Here is a 24,691-nt window from a genome sequence, read left to right as displayed (position 1 = left end):
AGGGGAAGCGGGGAGAGAGAAGGGCAAAAGGGACGACTAGGCACATGTGTGTGGAGATGGAGTGTAATTAGCCTTTGGGTGGTCAACATGACGTAATCTATGCAGAAACAGAAGTATAATGACATACATCTGAAATTTATAGAATGTTATAAACCAATATCATCCCAATAAAATAAAAATTTTAAAGATGCTTATTTAAATAATTATTTAATATAATTATATAATTCCTATAAATAATGGCATACCACACAGGACTCCATATTAGTGTTTCCACGAGGACACCTGTGGTTTTTAGATACCTAAACCTCACAGAAAGTATACACCTTGCAACACAACACTTTTGGCCCATGATTTTATAGGAAAAGATGCACATAATGTACATTTTTCATGGCACACTCTTCCAGTAACGGTTCTCAATGACTTGCTTCCCTGTATTCATTTCCTCGTGAAGTCCCCTATGACAGTGACATGGGCTTTGTCATTTGACTTGCTTTGACTGAAGGGAAATCAGTACATATGATGCAAACATAGGACGAAAAGTGCTTTTCTACTAGAGTTTGCCTTCTTGGAACACTGTCATCTTGTGAAGTAACCTGGGGCTACTCTGTGAGGGACATGGCTTAGCCAACAGCCAGCACAAACCAGTGAAAAATTAAATGAAGTCTCCTTAAACCAAGCAGCCTCAGTCAAGGCACCAGATGACTACAGCCTCACCTGTGACCCAGCAACACTAGTACAGGAACTGACCAACTAAACCTAGCCCAAAATGCTGACCATGGAACTTGGAGCAAATAAAATGGTTGTTGTTGCTGTCTTTTAAGCCAGTAAATTTTGGTTGGTTTGTCACATAGCAAATGCTAAGTGATACATCTACAACCCCAAACTCAGTACGTTTTTAACAAAATCACATGGGGGAGAAAGCCTTGAATTACACGCCAAATACACGCAATAGAACTTCACGACCACATGTAGAACTTTTGAAAAGCTTAATGAACGTCCACTGGATGGACCTCAGTGAGGTTGCCGGAACAAAGAGAGACCATGCGAATCACAAAAAACAACTGTCTGCAGATCAGAAGACTACCTTTTAAGTTTTTTACATCAAGAACAAGTCGTGTACCTCTCTGCGGGCATTGTACTGTTGAAGCAGACGTGTGATTCACTCTAATGTTCCTTTTTTAAACAATGGGAACCAGGCTCCCGTTATGGTGCTGTAGGATTTACGATTTTCAAGACAAGATTACTGACATCTAGTGGAAAACACTTGTGTTAGTAGCCCCTTGAGCGCAAATAACCCACAGAAAGCAATGGGGAAAAAAGTACAGGCATGTTTCAAGATAGTTCTTCTAAAACGATGTTTGCTCTAAGTTGGTCGCAGTTCCTCAAAAATGATGTCAAAAACAAACGCAATTTGGCTTAACTGTGGCAAAGTGGATAATACTGACATATACAAATCATATGAGCCTGGCAAATCACTTATGTTCACAAGTGAAACTTTCTTCATCTTTCTTATAAGGCAGAAATACCCTGACAAACCCTTCCTGAACTACCAGGAAGAACATTCAAGACAGAGGGAGCATCAGCATATCTCGAGATATCTAATTTGATGACACAATAAGTTTGAGAGAGTTCAGATAAAAGAAACAGCCAGGGGAGAGTGAAAGAATGAGAGCACTTAGGGAGCACTGCACAGAGATTCTCTCAGCTGTGACAGGTTATTCCTCTACCCCAGACCGCACCCTCAAGACCCCTGCAATTAGTAACATTTCCTGCGCCTCTGCCTACCCCTCTCAGCCCAGCTCAGGTCTCCTTCTGAAAGTCGGTCCAGACCTGCTACTATCACCCTGTCTTCGACAACTTCTGGAGGAGACAGCATCACCCACATCTTGTGTGCTCTGGGCAGAAGCATCAAAACTGCCAGGATCTCCTTCCTGCGAGTCTTCTGCCTCTGTTCTGAAGCGCTAGCGAGAGGGTTCAGTCAGAGGGGTCGTCTTCCAGGTAGGATTCCTATTCACAGGGTGCCTCTCCCTCATGCTTTATGCCAGCTACCTTGTTCCAAAGAAACCAAGACCTTCATCCAGAGCGCAAACATCCATCCTAGAAGCCACGGTCCCTGGAAACTAGGTCTTGTATCAACTTCCCTAACGCAAACCAGGAGTGCTAGGCGGGCCACACGGTGCAGGAGGGGACCCGACACTTCTCCCGCTGAAGAGACTCAAGAAGCCCCACAGACACAACTGCCACACGCCACGCCTCGGTCGGCACACACTTCGCGGTGATTTCTCCGGAATCGGGGCATCTCACCCCTCATCAGCACGCTCCGTCACACAGGAGCACACCGAACGTCACTCACTAAGTTAACTACGTCGCCCGGGACGCTGCGGGGGCAGACCGCAGACCCCGCACGCTCGCGCCGTCCGCACACCCACCCCCGCCTCGCCGTCGTCTTGGACTCGACCCCCAGTTCGCAAAGCTTCTGGAAGCACACGCCCGGCCTTCCAGAGCGCACCCTCTTCGGAAGAAGCAATCACCGAAGGCACAGCCCGAGTCGGCCCTCCCCCAGCCCGGACCTGTGGCCCCCGGTGCTCCAACCGCCTGCGGACCCGGCCCAGGTCCGCGGCTCACACCCACTGCCCTTTCCGCTCCCACCAAGTGGGGCGACAGCCCTCCCCCCACCTGTGTCCCCGAGTGCCCGGGGCTCCTCTGTCTTCCTCGCACCAACCTTCAGGGACACAGCACCCAGCCCCGAGCCCACCGGAGCGGCGGGCTCCGCAACTTCCAGGCGGAAGACGGTGCGAGTGGGCGGAGCCGCGCACGCGCCGAAGGAACCCCGAAGACTCCTTCCTAGAGTCTGGCGCGGGAACAGGTCATTGCAAGGCGAGACTACATTTCCCACAAGCCTCTTGGTGGGTTAGGAAGGGTCTGAGGACATGCTCTTTATTTGCCGGGTAATCCGTCTTGCTTCCCTGAGACCCGGATGTATGGATGCGAGCCTGTCTCGAACCCACGTGACAACTACGTGGAATTCTGGTTTGATGTTAAATCCGGATTTGAGAAGCTGAAAGATGTTGTGGGAGGAATGGGGAAATTCGCATGTGAGAGAAACATTCCAGGAAGTTAAATGTCAGCTCTAATAGCTTTAGTTTGTGATAATAGTAATGGGGTTTTAAAAGGCACACTGTTTTTCACAGTTGCATACTGTGGAAATTAATAAAAGAAACGTTAAGAAATGCACTGGCAGGCCTGTAGAGGGAGCTCTCACCCCCATCACACATAGTCAATTATAGCAAACAAGAAGTGACAGAGGCTTTCATCTCAGAGGAAGTACAACTACTTTACTACTGAAGGAAGATTTCTCTCCCCACCTGACAACAGCCCAGCCAATCAGAAACACTATAGCTCAGCCAATGAGAGATGCCTCAGCTCAAGCAATCAGAGACACCGCTGCTCAGCCAATGAGAAGCTGTTGCTGCCCTGAACTGTCACTCTCCCCCAATGGTCTTTCCTTTAGAACAGCCCCGGCCTCTCCCCCTTCTGTATAAAAGCAGCTCCCTCCTTTGTTCTCTGGTTTGTCTATGGTTCTCCATAGCGTGTACATCGGAAGTTGTAATTCTTTCGGTTATTCTGGAGTAAACTCGTTTTGAGGGTAAAATAACTGGTGAGTTTGCCTTTTAAGTTGACAGTACTAAAGCATGAATGGTAAAGTATCATAATGTCTGTATTTTATTAAACTACTTAAACCGATATGGCAACTGTTGTGAGTTTGTTAAATTAACATTTCTTAAGTAAAACCCCAGTGTGTGGGATGGTGAGCCATGGTTCAACAAAGGACCACAAGGGAAAGTGAAATAGAAAAGTCTACTACTCAGAGGTCCTGGACGAGCTACCTAGCATGTCACAAGGGGCAGCAAGGGGAGGTCAAGGGAGGATGCAGCTGGAGTGTGGCAGGACCTGAGGCACATGCCTGTATTAGGGTCTGCCATTTAAATGTTTTGGGGTTCCCAGGCTAATGCCAGATTGGTCAATTCAAACCAAAAAGAGTGAGGTTTTGCTCTGCTAGGGGAGAGCAAAAGGGGAAGGTCCTGGGAGGGAGGGAAGCTGTTGCTCACAAGGGCTGCTGGGGAAGTCATATCGGGAACCTACATTTATTTGTAATCTGTGGGCTTCTGTGTAGGGCATATGCTTGCAGGAAGGGCTAATGTCTGAGGTTTCAGCAGACCCTTTGACCACACAAAATGGATGCTGAGGCAGCAATATCATGGAGTAGTTTAGCTAAACTCTTTACAGCAACTTTCTTTGAACTAAAGAGATGCTAGTTCTCATCCACTAAAATAATTACTAAGTCATCAGTAGATGATATTCCACTGTTGGAAAACCTTCTCTAGTGCATATACAGGAATAAAATAGCTGGGTCATAGGATGGGTGCACCCCAAATATTTGTGCAAATTTACACATCCATTGTCTGGTAGATACTTGGACAGAAACTCCAAAGATCTATCCATTCATAAATCTACTTAGCAAACCTTTACTTATTTATTTTTCTGAGAGATATAGCCTTCCCTTCCCTGGTTTCTGCCGCACACTAAACAAGGAGTTCAACACACAGGTTTCTCACAGCTCCTGCTGCCACTGCTCCACCTCCACAAATAGGGATAGACCTGGCTTGTGTGTTTGGGGTTATATGGGCTTCAGTGGCAGGGGTGGGGATTGACTATCTGGCCCACGACCTATCTAACCTATCTCTGGTTTTCCCTTTTCCTAAAGTATGACCTCCTCTGTTCCAAGTCATGTATTTTTTTCTAATCCTGCAATTGCCCCTCAGTGATTGCATTATGCATATCTAAGTACCCAGCCTTTACCTTCTCATTTCCTTCTTCTTTCAGATTCTGGAATCCTAACCTTCCTTCCTAAGTCCCCTGGATCCCATGCTTCTCTTTTAAACCCCTATTGTTGTGATATTTAGAGACCCTTTAAATCCAGAATGATTGGCAGGAATGTGTGTGGGGCATCAATGCATAATACTCATCCCTCTATGATATGGAATACCATTTCCTCTTCTGTAGCCTCAGTCATCTCATCTGTAAAAACAGAGACAGTAATACACACTTGGATATGTGAGCCTCACCCTGAACCTGCTTCTAATAATACACAGATCAAGAATGCAACCTCTTTTCTCCATCTGTGAATCCAAAGTCCTCAGAGCCAAGGAGAGGAGACTCAGGGATAATACCTAAGTACTTCCAACTCTTGCCACAAAGACAAATGTACCCTGCATAGGTAAGTCTCAGGGTTCTATTCCATGAAAAAGAAAATGAACTTGCTGGGATCAAAGAGTTAGACTGATACCATGGAGTAGTGGGATCTCATGTCCTTTCCCAGGAATTGTTCCTTTGCTGTTTTTCAATAGTCTTGGGGTCCATTTACCTCTTCCAGGACAAATTGTTCATACTTTTCTAGGGAGGAAGCTCCTGAGTCCCTTGCATATCCATATGAATTTTAGGATTGTCTCATCAATTTCTGCAAAAAGACAGCTGGCATTTTGATAGGGATTGAGATAAATCTGTAGATCCATTTGGGGAGTATTGCCATCTTAACAATATTAAGCTTTTGAATCATGAAGATGAAATGTCTTTCCATTTATTTAGATTTCCTTAATTTCTGTCCATGATATATTGTAGTTTTGTGTGTTCAAGTTTACACTTCTTTTGTTAACTTTATTCCTAAATGTTTTTTTATACTATTGTAAATCGAAATGTTTTCTTAATTTAATTTTTTAAATATTCATTGCTAATGTCAATTGTTTTTTGTATATTGATGATGTATCCTATTACTTTGTTGAACTCGTTTATTAGTTATAATAGTTCTTAGTAAATTCCTTAGGATTTTCTGCGTAAAAGATCATACTACCTATGAATAGAGATAACTGTACTTCTTCCTTTACAATATGCATGCCTTTTATTTATTTCTGTTGCTTCATTTTCCTGGCTAGAACCCCAGTACAATGTTAAAGAGAAATCATGAGAGCAGATATCCTTATCTTGTTTCTGATCTTAAAGGAAAGGCATCCAGGCTTTCACCACTAATTATGATGTTAGCTGTGGGTTTTTCATAGATGCCCTTTATCAAGTTGAGGTTGTTGCCTTCTATTTCTAGTTTGTGGAATTTTTTTTATCATAAAACAATGTTTGATGTTGTTGCATACTTTTTCAGCATCTATTGAGATATCATGTGGTTTGGGTGTTTATTATATTGGTATGATGTATTATACCAGTTGATTTTTGGATGTTAAACCAAACTTGCATTCATCGGATAAACCCAACTTGCTCATGGCGTATAATTCTTATTATGTTTTGCTGGATTCTGTTTGCTAGTATTGTGTTGATGATTTTTGTGTCTATACTCCTAAGAGATATTGGTCTGAATTTTTCTTTTCTCATAATGTCTTTGTCAGGTTTTGTATCATGGCAATATTGGCCTCATAAAATTATTTGGAAAGTATCTCTGTTCTATTTTTTGGAAGAATTGATATTAAATCTTATTCAAATGTTTGGCAATTACTCAGTGAATTCTGGACTTGGGCTGTTCTTGGTGTGAATTTTTTTATTACTAATTCAATCTCTTCACTTGTTACAGATTTATTCAAATTATTTTTTTTTCTTAAGTCGGTTTAGGTGGTTCTAGGAATTTATCCATGTCATGTAGATTATCTAATTTTTTGGCATACAATTGTTCATATAATTCCTCTAAAACTGTTTAATTTCTGTAAGGTCTGTAGTAATGTCACATCTTTCATTTCAGATTTTATTTTTTTATTTTTTTAAAAAGATTTTATTTATTTATTTTTCCCCCCAAAGCCCCAGTAGATAGTTGTATGTCATAGCTGCACATCCTTCTAGTTGCTGTATGTGGGACGTGGCCTCAGCATGGCCGGAGAAGCGGTGCGTCAGTGCGCGCCCAGGATCCCAACCCGGGCCGCCAGCAGCAGAGCACGCACACTTAACCGCTAAGCCACTGGGCCGGCCCTCATTTCAGATTTTAGCAATTTGAGTCTTCCTTCTTTTTTTCTTGGTCAATTTATTTAATGTTTGTCAGTTTTGTTGGTCTTTCCAAAGAACCTACTTTTAGTTTCATTGATTTTCTCCATTGCTTTTCTATTCTCTATTTCATTTATTTCTTCTTTAATATTTATTTCCTTCCTCTACTTGTTTTAGATTCAGTTTTCTCTTCTTTTTCATGAGTCTTTAGGAGGAAGATTTGTTATTGATTTGAAATATTTTTTCTTTGGTCATATAGGTATTTATTGGAATAAATGCTTTAGCTGCCTCACATGAGTTTTGGTAAGTTGTGTCCTTGTTTTCAATCATTTCAGTATATTTTCTAATTTCCTTTTTGATTTCTTCCTTGACCAATAGTAATTTTTAAGTTTATTAATTTCCAACATGTTTGTTAGTTTCTCTAATTTATTTCTGTTTTTGATTATGAAGATCACTCCATTGTGATTGGAGAACATATTTTCTATTATTTCTATCCTTTTACATGTTTTCTCTTTTGTTTTATGGGTTACTATATAGTCTCTCTTGAAGACTGTATATGGGCAGTTGAGAAGAATATATATTTTGCCTTTGCTGGGTGGAATGTTCTGTACATGTTTGTTAGATCTAGTCAGTTTATACTGTTGTTTGAGTCTTCTACTTCCTAGTTACTCTTTAGCCTAGTGCTTCTATCTATTGTTGAAATGGGGTATTGAAGTCTCCAACAATTATTGTTGAATTGTCTATTTCTCCTTTTACTTCTGTCAGTTTTGCTACATGTATTTTGGTGTTCTATCATTATGTGCATGTATATTTATAATTGCTATATCTTCTTGATGGATTGACCCTATTATCATTATAAAAATCCCTCTTTATCTCTAATAACTTTTTTGTTTTAAAGTCTATTTTGTTTAACATTAGTATAACCACTTAAGCATAGCACTCTTGTGGGGTTTTTTGTTTGAATTATATTTGTTTTTCCATCTTTCTACTTTTTGTGTCTGTGTGTTGGGAGATCAGCCCTGTGCTAACATCTGCCAAGCCTTCTCTTTTTTTGCTGAGGAAAACTGGCCCTGGGCTAACATCCGTGCCCATCTTCCTCCACTTTATATGGGATGCCGCCACAGCATGGCTTGCCAAGCAGTGCATTGGTACTCGCCTGGGATCTGAACCAGTGAACCCCGGGCCGCCACAGCGGAGCACGCACACTTAACCGCTTGCACCACGGGGCTGGCCGCCTCCATCTTTCTACTTTTAATCTGTTTTTGTCTTTGACTCTGAAGTGTGACTCTTGTATACAACATAGACTTGGATTTTTATCTTTTATCCAGTCTGAGAATCTCTACTTTATGATTTGAATGTTAAATCCATTCACATTTAATGTTATTATTGATATACTTGGATTTATGCATGAAATTTTACTTTTTGTTTTCTATGTTCCTCATGTCTTTTTCATTTCTCTATTCCTCTTTAGTGTTTTCTTTTGCAAAAAGTGAATATTTTCTAATTTAGCATTTAAATTTTCTTAATGATTTTTTCACTATATATTTTTTAGTTATTTCCTTAGTGATTGCTCTTTGGCTTACCATATACACTTTTTTTTTCCTTTGGTGAGGAAGATTGGCCCTGAGCTAACATCTGTGCCAATCTTCCTCTATTTTTTGTATGTGGGATGCCACCACAGCATGGCTTGATGAGCAGTGTGTAGGTCTGCACCTGAGATCCAAACCCCTGAACCCCAGGCTGCTGAAACAGAGCATGTGAACTTAACCACTACACCACCGGGCTGGCCCCTACCATTACATCTTAAGTTATCAGGATCAAATTCAGATTCATACTAACTTAATTGCAGTTATATATAAAAACATTACTGTTATATATCTCTATAACCACCTCACCCTTTTTTGAGGTATTGTTGATATACACATTACATCTATAAATACTACAAACTAAACAAAACATTGTTATAATCTTATATTATATAATTTTATGTCTTTTTAAAAAGTTAAGAGAAGAAAGAAGAGCAAGGATGTATTTATAGCTTTTGCATATTAAACTTATTCATAGTTTGTAGTTCTCTTCGATCATTCTTGTAGATTTGAGTTACCATCTGGAGGCATTTTCTCATTGCTATAAATGTTTTCTCCCACTTACCTCCTTTGTACTATTATTGGAAAATATATATTTTCATATATTACAGGCCTAACAATACATTATATACACACTTTTTTATACAATGCTTTCTAAATCAGTTAAGAGAAGAAAGTAGAAAAATGTTCACTTATACTCTCTTTTATAGTTACCTAATTACCTTTCTTGGTGCCCTTTGTTATTGTTGTTGTTTTGATATATGTTAAAATTACTGTCTGGGGTCACTTACTTTCATCCTGAATAACTTCTTTTAATATTTCTTGTAAAGAAGTTCTGATAGCAATAAATTTTCTTAGTTTTGTTTATCTGGACATGTCTTTTTTTGCCTTCATTTTTGAATAATAGCTTTGATGGATATAGAATTCTTGGTTGACAGTTTTTTCCTTTAAGCACTTTGAATATGTTATCCCAATTCCTTCTGATCTCTATTGTTTCTGCTGAGAAGTTAGTCGTTAATCCTAGTATCACTTATCACTTTTAAGTGATAAAAAGATTCCCTTTTAAATAATAAGGGTTCCTCTTTTTTCTATCTTCCTTCTTCAAAGATTTTTTCCTTGCTATTAACTTTCCTAATTTTTACCACAATGTAAGTGTGCATCTCTTTCTGTTTCCCTTACTTGTAGTTCATTGAGTTCCTGGATGTGAGTCAATGTTTTGTTTGCTGTATGTCCTTGGAACTAATTCCACAGACTTTAAATGGTTGCTTTTGTTTTGTTTTATATTTTTCACAGTTTGGCTAGGGAGTGGGTCAATGAAGTTCTTCACAATGTTGTGCTGGAAGTCCCTCCAGGAATCATATAACTTTCAAGCTTGCATGCTCAGTGACTTGTGAACTTTGTAATTGCCACAGTGTAATGACACACCACCTAGTAAACAAAATCAAACTCAATCAACTGTCAGTATCATATGAGTCACATTATTATTTATGTGCATTGGGGGCTTTGCAGATGCTATGATAACCTGGGTTACTATAATTTAAAGAAATGTTTTTAACTCTAAAATAGGCATCCACATGTTCATGGAGTGGGTAAAATTACTGCCAATGCCAAAAAATACACCTAACAATAATTTAGAAGGACTGTTGATATTATAAAAGTCCATCAATCATTTGAAACAACTACCATGATACATTAGCAATTTAGTAGATAATGCAGATAGAATAAAAAGAGGCACTAACTAAAAATTTTGCTACAGTATTTGTAGATATATGACTTCTGGGAATGTATCTTCCCTAAATGGCATATAGTCCTAAGTTCTAAGTTAGTCCTAAGTCTAAGTGCTAGTCCTAAGTCTAAGATTTTAGACACATTAATTTAAAACTTACCAGGTCTTTCGGAGGATATAATGAATGTCAATTACAGCCTTGGGACCAGTTGAAACAGCAGGAACTGTGGATTTTAACACTAACCATTCTATTATCTTCTACTTTAGATTTTGTTGCCAGCCACTACCTTGAAAAGTCAAGCAAGAGGAGACAATGTGGGGTTTGAATGTCTCTGAACACACCCAAGAATGAAGTGTAGCAGATCTATTGGTTTCCCCGGCTAAAGCCCTCAGCCCAGTTATAGCTATGGAGGACAGTCCCTTTCACATGGACAGAGCCTCATCCTAAGTCTACCCCTTGTCTCTCCATTATTCTGCCTTGGGAATTTTTCCAAAGCTAAGGGAGCTCACTCGCCCCATTCACAGGGGAGTTCAAGCCATGAACTCCCTATGGCCAACCGACAAGCCAGAGATAAAGGCTTCAGCTTCCCATGCGTCAGTGGGTCAGTTGAGATGCACACGACCCAGCTCCTTACAGAGTACCCAACAGGATGGATGTCAGCTTGTTCACAGTGCTCACCAGCTCAGTAGCATATCCTTTATTGGCTTTTCGTACTCTTCCATCTCATTTTCCCCATTCCTTTATTCTTGCTTTTTGTGATTACTTCCCAAATACACTTCTTACACAAGCTCGTCTCAGCTCTCTGTGGGGCAAATACAAAATGAAGAAACACAGGCAAGACAAGAACCCCTACTCTGATCAAGCCAAAGACAAATATAAGAACTCCAGCCAAAAAAATAACACACACCCTCCCCACCCAGCACTACGGAGAGGACACATCCCCAAGCCAGCAACCCCAACACAATTACCCAGCAGAGTGAGTATCACCACCAGGGGAGTTGGTAGCACAGAAGTCATGCTTTTCAGATCTGACTGCTCCACTGACAGCTGTCACTTAATGTTGGGTACATCTGCTTGATGAAACCTGAGTCACAAATAGGATTTAAGCCACAAGTGAGTCTGGTTTCCTATTGCTGCTGTAAAAAATTACCACAGAGACAATGGTTTAAAACTACAGAAATTTATTCTCTCCCACTTCTGGGAGACAGAAGTCCAAGATCAGTGTCACTGGGCTGACATCAAAGTGTGGGCAAGTTCCTGTTCCCTCTAGCGGAGAATCTGTTCTTGCTTCTTCCAGCTTCTGGTGCTGCTGGCGGTTCTTGGCTTGTGGCCACATCACTCTATCTCTGCTTTCTGGTCACATGGACACATCTTCTCTGTGTTAAGGGATACCAACAATAAGAAGGCAGACAAGCTCTCTCATACAGAAGATAATGGGAGCCCAGCAGAAAGCCACCCTCACCCTTACCAGGTCTGAGCCCTGACACTGGCGATGGCACATCCTCCAGAGAGCTCACTCCCATGCAGCCTTCGCCAGGATTTGGGAAAGGGTGGCTCCACACCAGAAACACTGAGCAGCCTGTTCAAGAGAATGAGAGAGGAACGGGGGTGACAAGAGATTCTCACATATTGAGGTCTATGGGGTAACTATTCGGGTTCAAAACTGATTTAGCTTGAACTGAAAAGCCTGACTTATGGCCTATCAAACATTGTACATCTGCTTAACCATTAAAGAATGCACTCTCTTAAGATAAGAATGCATACTTCCCCTCCTACACCCTACTGGTAACACCCTATTGGTAACACCTGGATTAGTCCCTTTCCTGACATCATGGTCACATTGACCTGCTAATTTGCAACTGAATACTTTTTGAAATTTTGATGAAAATGTATCCTGGTTGTGTTTAATGTATGTTCTTCGTTCTAAAAAGATATAAGACTGTACTGAAAACCATGCTTCTCCAGAACATTTTCTAAGGCCTTCCTGAGTTATAATCCTCACTCTGGCTCAAGTAAACTCATTTTATTTCTCTTATCTGTAGAATGGTTATTTGCCTTATGTGCAAAAATATTTGCATATTTTACATTGACATTTCTTGGCATAGTTGCAGCAGAATTTCAGAGAAACCCACCAGAGACCACCTGGAATCTACACAGAACCAGCATTTGGGCCCACTGAGCACACCCCCCGCCCCCGTTACCAGATACAGACCCAGGTTCTTTACCCACCTTACAAGAGGGGCCAAATAAAACTAGAACGCCAGGTTTATGGCAAGGAAAGAGTTTTTATTTCGAGTGACATCAGCCGGGAGACAAGAGCTCTCAAATTTGTCCCATCTCCCTGAAAGATGGGAGACAAGGGGTTTTAAAGGTTGTGAGGGAGAGCATGTGCTGGGGTTTTAGGTAAGGGAGGGGGAGCATGTGGACGTGCTGGTTGGCACCTTTCCAGCAGCCTGCGTTTGGCCTTGAAGACTGAATTTCTTTCCCTTGACTGTCTGGACTTTTCTGGTTAGTTTTTACCTTCAGCCTGCATTTGGCTTTGTGAGGCTGAATCTTGGTGTCTGGACCTTGACTTTCTGGGAAAGACAGCTCACTCATATACTAAGGAGGGACAGAAAGATCTGCTTAGTTTTAAACAGTTGATTATGCTGAATATGCACAGCTGCAGTTAGCAAAGATTATCTCAGTTTTTGCTCTCTTCTTCTAGCCCAGGGAAGATTTTTTTAACCTCTTCATGCTTGGTTTCACCCCCCTGGATCACTGCATTCTTCAGGCGATCCTGGTGAGTTCTCCTGAATCCCGGACCACCTTATCTTAAGTCAATGGTCCAGAGTTTATTTGAGCTGTTTCAAACCTTAAGACTAGGCGTCTTAAGGGGGTACTAGTACATACTCTGGGTAAGAGAAACCTTGGGGAGAATTCCTAGGAAAGAGAAACCTGGGGGGATCTTCCTAGGCCAGGGGAGCCTGGGGGGAATTTTGGAGTGAATGAGGCAGGCTGACCTTTTTAATTTGGCTTTAAATTGTAAATAATTGTGTTTATAAAGTCCGAATAAACTGCTTGATGGAGAAATGAGAGACTGAATGTGTTCAGCTCTGAAGAAAAGAGACACCAGCTCCTCCGTCCTCAAAAGCGTTCTCAGGTGAATGAGAACCTCAGCAGGAGTGTTAGAGGCAATCCTCACGACATGTAACAGTCCCATAGGGAACTCCACTATCATTCACGTTAATTAATTAATGGCTCATCCAGGGAAGCGCATATGACGCTTGGTCACCCATGCTCTGAGCCCCCCCAGTGGTCTTAGGCTGCCAGCGGGAGAAACTGAGGAACGTAAGAGAGTGTTTACAACCTTTCTTTAGGGAGTAACGCTCACGAGCAGCACACTTCTGACCCCTACACTGTCCTTAGATGTTGTTCAGACTGTATAGCAAAATGAAACTAAAAGAAAAATGGGAAATCAAGCTTCTAAAAGACCGACCAGTTCCCAAATGGCCAGCCTTCCCTCCGAACTCCAGCGACTTGAGCAAGTGCTAAACACAGGGAAACAGCTAGCCCATCCCAGATTCCTAAGACTGAAAGAAAGAAACAAACGGGAAAAGAAGTTTTTGCAGATGCAAACTGCTAAAATTTTTAAAACAGAGGCTATAAAATCTTTGTTGCATCTGTCTGTTGTTTACATGTGTGTCTATATGTACGTTATATGTGTGTGATATTTTACCTCCAACGGTATGGCTAAAATTAAGAGCTCTGTTTAATTGGCTTAAAGTAAGTACTTACAAAAATGGTTTCTAAATGAAACTAACCCAAATGTCTTTCAAGTTAACGTGATATTAAATAAGCTTGGTAAATAAAAGCTTATTTAAGTTTGTTGGTTTGACTAAAATAGGTATGCCCTCAGAGTTATCAGCATTGGATATGATGCAGACCTGCAGCCTTTATTCTACATTTATTGGTCAAATAAGCTGATGTTATCTCTATTACAAAACTGGTTAACAAAAATAATAACTTAAAATGATAACCAATTTTGTCTAGTATCTCCTGAAGTCTTGTAGGCATTCTAAATAATTACCGGGAACAAGTAACTAAATAGATGTGAAAAAGATGAGTGTTGGGTGAACTTTTAACAATAATTATGGGTTATGGTGTATGCACTTAAAATAGATTCCAAAATCTCTTTGGCAACATGAAACTTTGAAGTTTTGCTAGGCTAAACTAAATGATAAAAATTCATTGAATATCTAGATCATCTCCAAATAAGATAAAATATTAGACACTAATTATTAAATATAAGTTTACCTATTCTTGACTTCTTACTACAGAAAAACTAAAAGGTGTTTAGGTCTATTAGTAAATGTGTCTTATACTTTATTAAAAAGATTGTACTATGAAGTAACGTGTTTTTAGAAATTATAAAAGGTATTTATAAATTTGCCAAGCCACAAAATGCTAAACTAAAAGAAAGTTTATAATTGTTTACTTAGTTTTCACTAAAAATTAAGGTTTCTAAGGGTTAAAAATTCTAATATATGTGATTAAAGCTACTAAAAATTAAGGAAATATCTTTGTATTCAAGGAAAGATGCATGTTTTCAGTAAAGAAGGTAAATAATGGAAATATTTTTGTTTGTTTTGTTAAGAAAGATAAATAGGTCCCAAAGTACTAGGAGGAAGAAAGAAAGAGATGGGATAAATTCTGAAAGTAAAAAGAAAGTTATAGAAGATTTGTTGAAGAGGAACCCTGAGGAAAGAGTTTTATGCATGGTCAAGTTGGCTAAGATTAGAATAAATTTAATTAAATAAGATTTAATATCAGAAATAAGCTAGTACAAAAATTAGAATTTGGTTTTCTCTTTTTCTTAAAAGGATAATTTTCTTAAACTCTTAGTCTGCTCTTGATAAAGAAGTTATTATATAAAAAGATTTTCTTTACCTTTGAGTAAGTTTACCTAAAAGACAGATCTATGTTTTGTTAAGGTAATTTCCTATGTTCAAAAAGACTGAGGTCTCTCTATTAAAGTTTTTTTTCACTGTTTTAATGCTCTGTTTGCCCTTGACTGTTTCTGTTGTCACTTTGATTGAATGGATAACTAAGCATTGTTTCATGGCAACAAGATCAGCAACCCCTTGATCTTGTTTGACCAAGTGTTTTAAAACTGTTTGATTTTTTTTTAATGAGATGTGTGCCTTCCACAGTGAGAGGGAGATTATGTTTGAATGTTCCAGTTATCATTAGAATTCTGATTATGGATCTAACTGGCTGCTGCTTGGTCATTGTTGATCCAGAAGATCATTCCTCTCACTCTTTTGTGTTTTTATTTTGAGGAATTTTGGCCCTGCACTAACATCTGTTGCAAATCTTCCTCTTTTTCTTTTTTTCTCCCCAAAGCCCCAGTACATAGTTGTGTATCATAGTCGTAGAGTTGTAGCTCTTCTATGTGGGGCGCCACCTCAGCATGGCTTTGATCAGCGGTGAGTAGGTCTGCACCCAGGAACTGAACCAGTGAACCCCAGGCTGCCAAAGTGGAACGTGCGACCTTAACTGCTACGCCACTGGGCCAGCCCCAAAACCATCTGATATTTTTGACAAGCTCCCCAAAATTCATATCCTAAATGAAATCTTTTATTTTTACTTTTTCTTTGAGAATTTTCAGAGGGCCCCTGGGACTTCTCAAAGAAATTTGTTCTCTCTTCCTTTAAAGGGGGAGATACTAATTAGGCTTGTTTGGTATGCTAAAGTGCATGGGAAGCATTGTCAAGTAAATGATGATAAACCTTCTTAGGCTATATTGCACAGGTAAATATTATTCATTACTTTAACCCTGCTACCTTGCTTCCAATTTCACAAGAGGAAAAGATCATGACTGAATTCTATCATCTAACTCAGTTTAGAGATGGGTCTTAGTTAAACAATAAGCAAGACATTATCAAGCTGGATATGCTGTCCGGCCTTGAGAATGCCTGCTACTTTCTATTAACTCTGCTAACCCAGTAAAATACTTCCTACTACAGGCTCAAGAAATTGCCATGGAAGAAGAGAAACAGATATGGCAGTCAAAAGGGAGAGTTTTTGACACCCCATTACAGATGTGGTTTGGGTCCAAAAAAAAAACCCATAGTACCTATTGGAGTACAATTGTCACTGCTCCAGTTAGCCAATTAACCCCTTGGGCACCTGAAAAGATAATTTTGTGGGGAAAACAATAGTTTTGGAAACTTTGTCCCACAGTGGCCCATAAAGCCTACATTCATTGTGTTATATGCCCAAACTATAATCTAGGGAAACTATTTCATGAATCACAAAGCCACTTTACCCTTCCTAAGGGACCCTTAGAGGTATGGCAATTGGACTTTGTACAAATGTCACCATCTCAAGGATATAAATATATCTTGTAATGATCTGTGTGTCCTTACATTGGGTTGAGGTATTTCCTTACAGAAGAGCAATGGCTTTAGATAAATTATCATTGGAGAGAATAATTCCAGTTTGGGAAATTCCTACTGAGTTACATAGTGACGGGGGAACTCATTTCAGTGGACAAATAATTAAATCTATTTGTAACATTTGGCCAATAATGAAGCACTTCTACTGTGCTTACCATCCCCAATCTTCAGGATTGGTGGAAAAAACTAACGGCACAATCAAAACTCAATTGGCAAAGCTTTCAGAGGCATCTATGATGCTGGCCCTGATATCAGTTCCCCTACATTGAACCTAGCATATATACAGTTAAAAACCAAAAAGCACTCATTCCCTTTCGCTGCTTAAATTGTTAAAAGCCCAGGTGGCTTCACACTAAAGTTCTGGCTAATTACCAGTTCTTGAGGTTTGTTACAGGGAGGCTGATATCCTGAAATTATCAAGAAGCTGAAGCTCCCCAACTCCGGGCTGGCTCGCCAAATTTCCTTAGCTGGAAAAAGCCCAGGACCTTGTCACCGTAGCTGAATCAATGAACACAATGACAAGGGATCAAGGAAAAGGAAAGTGGTTTAATCTTGCCAGCAAAATGAGGCTGTGGTGGCCTCGTGCCCCAAAACCCACAGTCCTCCCAAGGCATTAGGAGTTGGGGTTTTAAAGGTTGTGAGGAATGTAGCTGTTTGTAGGGAGCGGGAGCCTGTGGCCTTACTGGTCAGCACTTTTCCATCAGCCTGCATTTGGCCTTGTGAGGCTGCTGGCAGGGAGGAGGATGGCGAGATAAGGGAATCGAAGGTGGGTGTCCTTCAACCGTCTCCCTGGTGGATGGTGGATTCGGCGCCAGGAACCAGGAGTTGGGGTTCCTGATATCAGGGCTGGCATCAGTTCCACTGGTATGACCACTGAGCAGCTAGCTATATTTTTTCCTTCTCTGGGGCTAGAGGATGTCATATCCCATACAGAAACCCTTAACAGTAGTCAAGCAGGAATAGCCTTGTTAGATACTGAAATGTCTTTAATGAGAAAGGCTGTCCTTCAAAAGAGAATGGCCTTAGATATTCTCACAGCATCCCAAGGTGGTACATATATATCATTCAAACTGAACGCTGTGCTTTTATACCTGACAATCTTCCAATATATCATCTCTGCTAAAGCACAAGAGAAAAACAGATGAATGCCTTAAGTGATTCTACACCCAGTCTTGATTTGTTTAGTTGGCTCCCTTCTGGTATTGGCTTTGACAAGAGATTCTCACATGTTGAGGTATATGGGGTAACTATTTGAGTTCAAAACTGGTTCAGCTTGAACTAAAAAGCCTGACTTATGGCCTATAAACATACATTGTACATCTGCTTAACCATTAAAGTAAAGAATACACTCTCTTAAAATAAGAATGTATAATTCCCCTCCTACGTCCTATTGGTAACGTCCTATTGGTAACGTCTGGATTAGTCCCTTTCCTGACATCACGGTCACGTTGACCTGCTAATTTTCAACTGAATACTTTTTGAAATTTTGATGAACATATATCTTGGATGTGTTTAATGTATGTTCTTTGTTCTAAAAAGATATACGACTGTACTGAAAACCATGCTTCTCCAGAATGCTTTCTAAGACCTTCCTGGGTTATAATCCTCACTCTGGCTCACCTTATTTCTCTTACCTATAGAATGGTTATTGGTTATTTTGCATTGACATTTCTTGGCGTAGTCGCAGCAGGATTTCAGAGAAACCCACTGGAGACCACCTAGAATCTACACTGAACCAACATTCGGACCCACTGAGCCCCCCTGGATCACTGCATTCTTCAGGTGACCCTGGTGAGTTCTCCGGAAACCTAGACCTCCTTATTTTAAGTCAATGGTCCAGAGTTTATTTGAGCTGTTTCAAACCTTAAGACTAGGTGTTGTAAGGGGGTAATGGTACATACCCTAGGTCAGAGGAACATGGGGGGGAAATTTCCTAGGAAAGAGAAACCTAGGGGGAATTTCCTAGGCCAGGGGAGCCTAGGGGGAACTTTTGGAGTGAATGGGGCAGGCTGACCTTTTTAATTTGGCTTTAAATTGGAAACAATTGTGTTCATAAAGTCTGAACAAACTGCTTGATAGAGAAATGAGTGTCTCGACTTGTTCAGCTCCAACGAGAAGGGACACCAGCTCCTCCCTCCTGAAATGCATTCTCAGGTGACTGAGGACCTAGTGGGAGTGCCTGAGGTTGAACCTTGAGACGTGCAGCAGTCCCATAGGGAACTCCACTATCATTCACATTAATTAGTTAATGGCTCATCTGGGGAAGTGCTTATCAGGATTGGTCACCCAGGTGCTCCGAGCCCCCACAGTAGTCTTAGATGACCAGCAGGAAAAGCTGTGGCATGGAAGAGAGTGATTATGACCTCTCTTTAGGGAGTAACACTCACAAGCAGCACGCTTCTGACTCACTAAACAGTCCCTAGATATTGTTCAGACTTTATAGCAAAACAAAGCCCAAAGAAAAGTGGGAAACTGAGTTTCTAAAAGCCCGACCAATGCCTGAATGGCCAACCTCCCCTGCGAACTCCAGAGACTTGCATGAGTGCTTTAAAAAAAGGGGAGGGGGTGGGGGTCTAAGACTGAAAGAAAGAAAAAAATGAGAAAAGAAGCTTTCGTAGATGCAAACTGCTAAAATTTTTAAAACAGAGGCTATAAAATCTTTGTTGCATCTGTCTGTTGTTTATGTGTGTGTCTATATGTGTGTTATATGTGTGTGATATTTTACCTCTGGATGGTATGGCTAAAATTAAGAGCTCTGTTTAACGGGCTTAAAGTAAGCGCTTACAAAAATTATTTCTAAATGCAATTAACCCAAATGTCTTTCGAGTTAACATGATATGAAATAATCTTTGGTAAATAAAAGCTTGTTTAAGTTGTCAGCTTGACTAAAATAGACATGTCCTCAGTTATGAGCATTGGATATGATGCAGACCTGCAGCCTTTATTCTACATTTATTGGTTAAATAAGCTGATGTTATCTCTATTACAAAACTGGTTACCAAAAATAATAGTTTTAAATGATAACTAATTTTGTCTAATGTCTCAAGAAGTTTGCATGGAAACACATGATTTAGATGGATGAAAATGAATAAGAGTTTTTAGGTACAATAATTATGTTTTATAGTCTGTATATCTGAGAGAAAAAAAAGCTTCCAAACTCTCTTTGGTAACTGAAACTTTGAAGTTTTGCTAGGTTAAATTAAATCATAAAAGTTCATTCAGTATTTAGATCATTTTCAAATAAGATATTAGACATTATTTACTAAGTATAGATTTATCTACATTTAGATTTTTATTACAGAGAAACTAAAAAGTGTTTGGGCCTATTAGTAAACATGCCTTGTTTTATGACTATAAAGTAACATGTTTCTAGAAATTGTGAAAAGTGTTAGTAGGTTTGTCAGGCCACGGAATGCTACTATAAAAGACAGTCTATAACTGCTTGCTTCTTAGTCTTTACTTAAAAATTAAGGTTTCTAAGGGTTAAAAATTCTAATATGTGGGGGCCGGCCCTGTGGCACAAGCGGTTAAGTGCACGAGCTCTGCTTCGGCGGCCCGGGATTCTCGGGTTCAGATCCCTGGAGCGCACCGACGCACTGCTTGGTAAGTCATGCTGTGGCGGCATCCCATATAAAGTAGAGGAAGATGGGCACAGATGTTAGCTCAGGGCCACGCCTCCTCAAGAAAAAAGGGGAGGATTGGCATCAGATGTTAGCTCAGGGCTAGTCTTCCTCACACGCACAAAAAAAATTCTAATATGTGATTAAGTCTACTAGAAATTAATAAGGAAAATATGTTTGTATTCAAGGAAAGTAAGATATGTTTTTAATAAAGAAGGTATGAAAAATGGAAATATTTTTGTTTGTTTTGTTAAGAAAGATGAATTTGCCCAAAGTACTAAGAGGAAAAAAAAGTCATAGGACAAATTCTGAATGTAAAAAGAAAGTTATAAAAGGTTTGTGGAAGAGGAATTCTGGAAAAAGAGTTTTATGCATGGTCAAGTTGGCTGGGATTAAAGTAAATCCAATTAAGTAAATGAGTTTTAATGTCAAAAGTAAGCTAGTGCTAAATTAAAATCTGATCTTCTCTCTCTTAGAAGGATAATTTTCTTGAACTTGATAAAGAGGTTATAAAAGGTTTTTCTTTACCTTTGAGTGAGTCTACCTAAAAGACAGAAAAACTATGTTAAAACAATTTCCTATGTTCAAAAGACTAAGGTCTCTCTATTAAGATTTTTTTGACTGTTTTAATGCTCTGTTTGCCCTTGACTGTTTCTGTTGTCACTTTAATTGAATGGATAGCTAAGCATTGTTTCATGGGGACCTATGATATTGTGTGGGTGAATGATATTGATATAGGTGTTTTGAAATTGTATAACATTACTGAAATTCTGTTCTGTCCTGGTTATCAGTCTGGTTCTGGTTATTATTTTAACATGTTGTATGTCACAAAATTAACCAAATTTCTTTGTCAATTGCTATTTTTAGGTCTTGTTGTTTACAGACAGTTATTTCTTTGCTCTGATGCTTTTGCAAAATATGTTTCATCTTCAGAGAAGTTCATGGAAAGAACTCTGGGCGCCTACTCTAGAATACAGGTTTCTGATAAACTTTCAGATCATAAAACTGAACTGGGTAAGAAATTACAGAATTCTAACTGAGAAACTGATGACTTTGTGAAACTGCTAACAAGATTAAGGTCAAGAATTGATTACACTGGACTGAATGAACTGATGAGAATGGTTATAATTGTTATCACTTTTGTTAGAAATATTGCTGATTTTTTAATGTTTTGTGTTCTCACATTTAAGGAAAACGTTTTCTCTTTTCTCCTGAGCTAACTATGACTTATGGCAATTTGGTAAATTATACCTTTATAAGCAGAATTGAAACATTTATCTTTTTCTCCCTACCTGATCCTTCCAGAATTTGGAAACTCTTGGTGAGTGAGTATTGTTATTTTCATGGCAATATAGTTATTTGCATAAGTTCAATAAGAATCTGTTCTCCTTATATATATATAACAGGACACAATTGGAAACATTGGTTATATTACCAAGGCTGTGACCAGAACATCATATTTGTGAAAAACTCAGATATAACCACACAGCTTTGAGAGACAGAGATTGGACTTTATGGAATAAAGCCATGTGGAAATATTGGTCTGGTACCTTATGTTCCAAGCAGCAGGTAGTGGAGAGGAATCTGATGACCCCTGGGCAGAAAGTCTATGCTGATAGCCGTCATCAATGAAAAATCAGGGTAGAGAGCATTGCTCCAGTCTCTGATGCATGTCAAGTAAAACAAAAGACTGCCAGGAACTAAGACCAGATGGATGGCCCCACCTTGGGACCAGATGCCTCCCCCACTCAGAGACCAGCCCTCTATATAACTGGCCTATAGTCTTTGTTCTGTAAGATGGTTCTTTGAGACATTAGTCAGCCATATTCCCCCTTGCTAGCAAGCTGTAATAAACTGCCCTTTCTTTTCCACCAAAAAAAAAGAAAAGAAAAAATGATGAGAGGTTGTTAGCCAATTCTTTTCACAGAGAGCTCCCAGACCTTAAGGATCGTGGACCTGGAGACTCTGTTTTTCAGAAGAGGCATCAAATAAAAGACTCTTTGCAGACCTGTTGGAAAGGACCATACCAGGGACTTTTAACCAATTGATGCACTGCAGAATCAAATTTCTGCAGATTCACATTTCTCGTTTTAAAAGGAGGCTTTTCCACCTGAGTGGGTTTCAGTTCCTATTTCTGATACCCAACTTCAACTGACCAATGCACATATCTCCAAACCAGGATGAGAAGAAGATGGCATCTGTTGTAAACAGCTGTCCCAAGACTCTGGACCAGGCCTGTATTCCCAATCTTAAATCACCTCATTTAAACCTTTGTTATGCTTAAACTGTATCCCTATTTTATAATTGTTCCATTTAAGGTTTTCAGAATACTATCATACTTAAAGTGATTGAATTGGAACAGACTTGTCTCGAAGGCCAGGCATTTATTGGGTGGCTCCTAATGGAACTCAATGGTTATGTGGAACAAATCTCTGGCCTTGGCTACTGCCTAGATGGCTTAAACACTGCACCCTGAGCTTCCCTTGGATGCAGGGAAGGATTCAGTGAGCTAACATGTGTTGCTAATCTCTTTTTAAGGCCAGATGGGCTTATTTAGTGTTCCACTGGTATGACCACCGAGCAGGTAGCTATATTTGTTCCTTCTTTGGGGCTAGAGGATGTTGTATCCCATACAGAAGCCCTTAACAATTGTCAATCAGGAACAGCCTTTTTAAATATTAAAATACCTTTAATGAGGAAGGCTGTCCTTCCAAAGAGAATGGCCTTAGATATTCTTACGGAGTCCCAAGGTGGTAGATATATATCATTCAAATGGAATGATGTGTTTTTATACCTGATGAGTCTTCCAATGCGTCATCTCTGAATGCCTTGAGTGATCCTATACCTGATCTTGATTTGTTTAGTTGCCTTCCTTCAGATATTGGCTTCCGTTTGCGACCCAATTGCAATTCCTATTTCTATTACTCCTTGGAATTATTGTATTAGTCATAATATTCAAACTAATTACTGTTTTATTTACTCAGTGTTGTAAGACAGGCATGCTAGCTAAAGTAACGATTGCTCAGTCATGTGAGATGGTCAATTGATCTTACAACCCTGGACGAATCTCCTTTTCTTATTAAGGCTATGCCTAATAATTCATTTTTAAGCTAATCATTTCAAGTATCATATTACCTGTTCTATAATTGTTATAAACAATGTAACTATAGGAAGTCTTGTAAAAGCACATGTGCAATATTTGTGTGATAATCTAAAAATAATTGACAAATTATGTTACCTATGAAACACTACCCCTGTTAATATATACCTCTATGCTTGTCCACGATATCTGACTATTTCCCCCCAACGTGGACAACTTGGCAAATTGAAGAAATAAAACCCTAGCAACGTGGGACATGATGGACCCAGGGCAGGCAGCAACTACCCTGGCACCGAGGGACAATATTTTGATCAGCAATGCTTTCTATCAAAAGATTATTGATCAAAAAGCAGAAATGACAAGAGATTCTCCCATATTGAGGTATATGGGGTAACTATTCGGGTTCAAAACTGATTCGACTTGAACTAAAAAGCCTGACTTATGGCCTATCAAACATACTTGGTACATCTGCTTAACCATGAAAGAATACGCTCTGCTGAGATAAGATTGCATACTTCCCCTCCTACACCCTATTGATAACACCCTATTGGTACCGCCCGGATAAGTCCCTTTCCTGACATCTCGGTCACGGTCACGTTGACCTGCTAATTGGCAACTGAATATCTCTTTGAAATTTTGATAAACATGTATCCTGGGTGTGTTTAATGCACACTCTGTTCTAAAAAGATGTAAGACTGTACTGAAAACCACGCTTCTCCGGAATGCTTTCTAAGACCCTCCTGGGTTATAATCCTCACTCTGGCTCAAGTAAACTTGCCTTATTTCTCTTACCTATACAATGGTTATTGGTTATTTTGCCTCGACAGGGGGCTGCCGGCTGGAGCAGGTGGCGGCGAAGACCCAAGGGGCACAGAGTGGGAGAAGACGTGTGTGCACGCACGCTCGCAACGGCTTCCTCATCCTGAACCTGGGACCAGAGAGCACAGAGCCCCCCGAAGAGTGCCGCCAAGTCCAGCTTGAGAGAGGCAGAAAGAGCCAAGTGTAGACAGACACCGGCCGAGAGAGCTGGTGACAGACTGAGGGGGCGGAGTCCAGACGGAGACGGGCGGAGAGAGAGGAGTATAGATGGAGAGGGACGGAGACAGCCGTTTCTAGGAGAGAGGTGCAGAGAGCCGAGTATAGACGGAGAGTGCCGAGTATAGACGGAGAGGGGCGGAGAGAG

General features: G+C 40.1%; 1 protein-coding gene and 1 long non-coding RNA gene across 6 annotated transcripts in view; both read right to left on the bottom strand.

The window, feature by feature from the left end:
• The window catches only part of LOC131407583 (zinc finger protein 717-like), a 53,800-nt gene extending 51,004 nt beyond the window's left edge, over positions 1-2,796 (bottom strand). For 3 of the 5 annotated variants that reach the window (XM_058544364.1, XM_058544363.1, XM_058544359.1), the window contains exon 1: positions 2,677-2,774. The gene's annotated coding sequence lies outside the window, so the exon portion shown is untranslated. Of the gene's footprint in view, positions 1-1,785; positions 2,332-2,676 lie in introns of those variants that run through there. The other 2 variants (XM_058544360.1, XM_058544361.1) reach the window with 2 other exon arrangements.
• Positions 2,797-11,564: 8,768 nt separating this feature from the next.
• LOC131406852 (uncharacterized) lies at positions 11,565-24,532 on the bottom strand. The gene is made up of 3 exons (XR_009220366.1): positions 24,301-24,532; positions 11,817-11,927; positions 11,565-11,722 (listed from the first exon to the last, which is right to left on the bottom strand). It is a non-coding gene; the product is annotated as an uncharacterized LOC131406852 (long non-coding RNA).
• Positions 24,533-24,691: the final 159 nt, after the last annotated feature.

This window comes from Diceros bicornis, chromosome 6 (genome assembly GCF_020826845.1).
Source record: "Diceros bicornis minor isolate mBicDic1 chromosome 6, mDicBic1.mat.cur, whole genome shotgun sequence".
NCBI classification, from domain to species: domain Eukaryota; kingdom Metazoa; phylum Chordata; class Mammalia; order Perissodactyla; family Rhinocerotidae; genus Diceros; species Diceros bicornis.
The sequence above is the reverse complement of the archived record's forward strand: the minus strand, read 5'-3'. Positions and strand labels throughout refer to the sequence as shown.